Raw genomic sequence first — 5,107 nt, 5'->3', positions numbered from 1 at the left:
TGGAGCATCACCTGTGCACACAGCTACTCCCTTGCAGAAGCTGTGCTGTTGAAGTCACAGAACACGTGCAAGAAATGGTGACAAACTGGGAAGAGATCACCATTCTGTTAACACTGCATGGGAAAATGGTGCCCACCTCAGTCTGGAGAACCAGAGGGACATCGAGGCCAGAAGGGATCAAGTCATGGGCTACACAGGGAAAGGGAAGAAGGGTCTGGGTGAGAAGTTCAGACACAATTTTATTTGCTCCTTGAGTAAAGTGACAACACCTGTGGCCCTATGCAGGACCAGCAACAAGTGTGGGTAATCAATGCCTGCTTGGGCTGCTGCACCAGCCAGGCCCTGGGCACCTTGTGGAGATGTCACTGCAATTACATGTGGGTGCCATGGTGACATCTGAGCATCTCCCAGAGAAACCCCCAACAGCTCCATGGGATTTTGCTTGCTAACTAGCAGGATGAAGGGCGGCTCCTCAATGAGATGGCTGTGAGTGCAAACTTGGTCAGGCTGAGACAGGAGATATAAAAAGACAACCATCTGCAGCATGAACCTCTTCTGTTTGGGTTCTGGAGGAGCTGGCTGAGTCCTTCAGCTGTCCTTCTCCTTGTGCTCCACCAGGAGCTTGGAATGCTGGCAGGGCACCAACAGAAGAAGAAAAGGACTCACAGCATTTTACCAATGAGCACGAAACAAAATGTTCACCTCATACCTCTTCTGAGGAGAATATTGGCACCACCAGTATCTTTACAGCCCTCAGCTTTACAGAGAAACTCTGGACACTGATTGGAAGTGACTGGTTTGAGAACACCTGGTGGGGTCACAGTGGGAACTGTGCTTTAATTGATGAAGAACTGTTTCAGGTGGAAGCACAGGGAAAGAAAGGGCCTTTCAGAGTTTGTGGGACAGAGAGCACGAAAGGCTTCATTCCTCAGATTAATGTGCGTGGATTTACCCCGCTGCAAACTGACTGCATAAGAACTATCTCACTTCCTGCATTCCGGGCAGAAGAAGGGGCATTGCTGCTCATAGGAAGGCACATCAGTTGCTCCACCAACTCTCACAGCGTTCCGGTGGGAGCAATGGAGAGTCTAACAAAGTAAGCCTTGGTAATAGAGAGGAGGGGGATGGCAGTAAATGTTTGTATCCTGATTTCTTTCTCTGCCTTTGCAGATACTTCAGAGGTAGCACTGCTGAGTAATAGAAGTGTGAATAAAATATATTTAAAAAATATATTTAAGTTACATCCAATGTGGAATGGAAAGATAAATAAATGAGGATGTGATTAGTCTACTTCTTTCAGTGCATTTGCAACATATCATAGTCAGCCTAAGCTCTAGGTTTGAACTGACTGATAGACATTTTAATATCCATATTTACTTTCAGCAATTAAAAGCCTTAGTTCCTGTGCCTTGCTGTCTTTCAGTCCCAAACTGCTCACAACTAACTCTTCTCCTATACATTTTCAGTTATTCTTCTAGTACAACCTTTGCTTCAGGAGAGATTACCCACAGCTGCTGAAGCACTGCAAGTGCACAGCTGCCCTGACTAGAAGAGATGTGGCTGCTCCTCTCCTGCAGGAAGAGCTGAATGAGAGCCCTCTGAGGAGCAGCCCAGGTGCCCAGCCTGTGCAAAGAGTGGTTGCTGGGCCGGAAAGGAGCCTGTTGCCAGCAGATCCTGCAGCAGGCATGCGGAGAGTGGCAACCATTAAGTGCCACTTCTGCTCCTCTGCCTTGCAATGCTCTGCTCTTCACGGCACCCACTTTTACACCTGGCCCAGCACAGCAGGAGCTTCTCCAGCACCCATAGGCACCAGAGTGGCTGGTTCCTTGGGTTGCCCCACCGTGCCTCAGCCAATGCTTTGCCATGGCTGTGCTGACACCGCCTAACAGGCGGCCCTGGGCAGCCCCGCAGTGGGAGCCCCTGGGAGCCCAACATGCTCCTGTAGCTCTGACAGGGCAGATGGACCACAGCGTGGGACCCACAGCAGACAGTGGGGACAGCAGTACCTAGTTACAAGTTCATAAGCTGATAGTTCATAGACAGATATTTCTGGAAATAAAATGTTTGAATAATAAACTTTTTTATTTGCTATGTCCTTTATTTTATTTTTTTAATGTTTGTTTATTTAACTGTGAAATATCATTGAATTTGTATTTCACCTCAAAAGGCAATAGAAACAATGGTTCTAGCATCAGTGCACAGGTTTTCTGTGACACTCAATCTCTAGATTCTTAGCTGTTGAGAGTAACAGACTGGTTGACGTTTTCATGCTGCATGCACTGAGAATGCTCATCCTAATGATGTCTTCTGAGAGAAAATTAGGAGAGACTAATTAAATAACAGCATTTTAATTATTGAAGACTCTGAGAATGTCACCTTCTTAGTAGGATGACTGCTCACAAAGTATCTCTCTACATTCTCAGGCAGTAATAACCCAACTTAATTTCTGAGCTAATGTTTACCAAGTTTGTAAGAAACCACGTGCCTTGGAGAGGTTGTTCTTAAAAATCAGACAGTGGCGTTATGAAAAGAAGTTATGAAAAGATAACTATTTAGCCTTTCTTGTTTTAGAAAAGTTATAATGGATATCACTTTGAGAAGTATTTTAAATAGTAAAATCCCATTTCTTTAACACCATAAACACCATTACATTGAATCTTCTATTGTCTATCTTGGTTTAAATCAAGCAAAGATAATAACAACAATGTATACATGCAAGCTCAGAAATATTTTTTAATACAAATCAGTAGTGTTTGGGGCTGGACAATTTAAGTCCAGCTTGGCACTCCACCTTGAATGATGTAGTGCTGGAAAGTGATCAGGCCCTACAGGAGAACACCGGGCTCCTGGCTGAAAACTGCAAAATATTCAGGAAGCATTTCAACATTTAACTATTATGTTTCCTATCTGGAAAAAAAAATGTACTTGTATAAGTCCTGCAATAATGAGGCAGGTCCAGATGATAGCTTAGAATATGTAAAACATATGGTAAAAAAATGAAAATTTAAGAGTTGATGAATCAATAGAGACTTGTCTGAAGCTCGTGCTGGATGTTACAGAGAACTGAAAGTCATCCTGTGAGTTACTGATTAGCAGTCTAACCACTTGATCTCTTCTTAGTCTGTGCAATAAAATGAATATGTCTAAATAGAAGCATTCAACTATTTAGACCCCTGATTTCGTGCTCATGGCTATGAAAAGTCATCTGCATTGACTTAGAAGTGTCTCCTCCAAGGCTATGAAAAGATTACATATGTTGCTTTATAAAATACAAACTCATCTGTATGGGACTTGGAATTTCCTTATTTCTAAGCTGCCCTGTGATGCAGATACATTGGAAAGGAAAAGAGAGAGTTAAGTGGGGTTGCACCCATTATGCCAGGTATGAGCACTTCCTTTTGCAGTGCCCACACACCTTGATTGCAACAGACAGGGTGGAATTGGTTCCCTCTACTGGCTTGAAGTTGCGCCAGAGGAGGTACAGGTCAGATATTAGGAACAATTTCTTCTCAGCAAGAGTGGTGATGCAATGGTACAGGCTGCCCAGGGAGGTGGTGGAGTCACTGTCCTGGAGGCGTTCAAGAGCAGTGTGGATGTGGCACTGAGGGACGTGGGCAGTGGGCCTGGTGGGGGTGAACTGATGGTTGGACTGGGTGATCTTAGAGGTCTTTTCCAACCTTAATGATTTTATGATTCTATGATAAATCCTATAATGACTTCTAGCAAAAGTTCACACAGACTTCTGAAGTTGATTCATGGAGCGCTTTATTTTTTCTTTCCATTACCACTCCTTATTGCAATGTCATGATAAGTCAAAACTGATGACATTTTAGGAATTATAGGGTGATAAAACTAAACCAAGTATGTCCTCTTGAGGATGCTTAAACATCACATCTTAAGTGATTTCATTAACCTGTATATGGTCTACTTATGGTGCAGAGAGGAAGCAACTTTGTCCCTGCTGGGTTACAGGCTTATTGATTGTGTGGCCTAAATTCAGCAATATTATTTCCCTTCTTTGACAAGGTGTGTTTTCTACTTTTTCTACAGCTTTCTCCTGTAGAAACTGCGCATTCACAGCTTGCATGAGAGTATTATTCTTTAGATAAAGAACTGGCTGAATGGATGGGTCCAAAGAGTTGTTGTGAATGGAGTTAAATCCATTAGGCAGTGGTCACAGGTGGTGTTCTCCAGGGCTCAGTATTAGGGCCAGTTTCCTTTAACATCTTAATCAGTGATATTGGTGAGGAGATGAAGTACACCCTCTGTAAGTTTGGGTAGGAGTGTTGATCTGCTTCTTAGGCTCTGCAGAGGAATCTGGATGGGCTGGATTGATGGGCCATGTCCAATTGTATAGTCAAATGCCAAGTCTGGCACCTGTGTCATAACAACTCCAAGCAATGGGGTTGACAGCAGAAAAGGACCTGGGAATGCTCATCAGCAGCCAGATGAACATGAGTCAGCAGCATGCCCAGGTGGCCAAGAAGGCCAATGGCATTCCAGCTTGTATCGGAAATAGCATGGGCAGCAGGACTAAGGAGGTACTGAGCAATGATGAGACTGCACCTTGAGTGCTGTGCTTAGTTTTGGGCATTTTTCTACAAAAACGGTGTCGAGTTTTTCAGCTGTGTGCAGAGAAGATAAATGAAGATGGTGCAGAAAACCAGTTACAAAGAACAGCTGAGGGAACTGGAGCTGTTTTGTCTGGAGAGTAAAAGGCTGAGGGGAGACTTCATAGCTCTCCAAAGCCACCTGAAAGGAGGTTGCAGCAAGGAGGACGGTGTTGTTGACAAAGGACAAGCGAGGAAATGGCCTCAAGTTGCACAAGGGAAGGTTTAGATTGGACATCAGGAAAAATTTCTTCATGGGAATGACGCGAGAACAGGCTGCCCAAGGAAGCAGTAGAGTCCCCATCCCTGCAGGTGTGGGCTATAGCGCTTAGAGACACGGTATAACAGCTGCTTTGGCAGTTACGTAGCTGGTTGGACTCGATATATTAAAGATCTTCTCCATTCCGATGCCGCAGCCCGAGCGCCGCCCCTCGCCGAGCTGAGGAGAAGCGGGAGCGCGCGCTCGAGTTCCCCGGCAGCGACTGGCTGTGCCTGCG

Source organism: Meleagris gallopavo, chromosome 1, assembly GCF_000146605.3.
Source record: "Meleagris gallopavo isolate NT-WF06-2002-E0010 breed Aviagen turkey brand Nicholas breeding stock chromosome 1, Turkey_5.1, whole genome shotgun sequence".
NCBI lineage: Eukaryota > Metazoa > Chordata > Aves > Galliformes > Phasianidae > Meleagris > Meleagris gallopavo.
Note: the sequence above shows the minus strand (reverse complement) of the source record.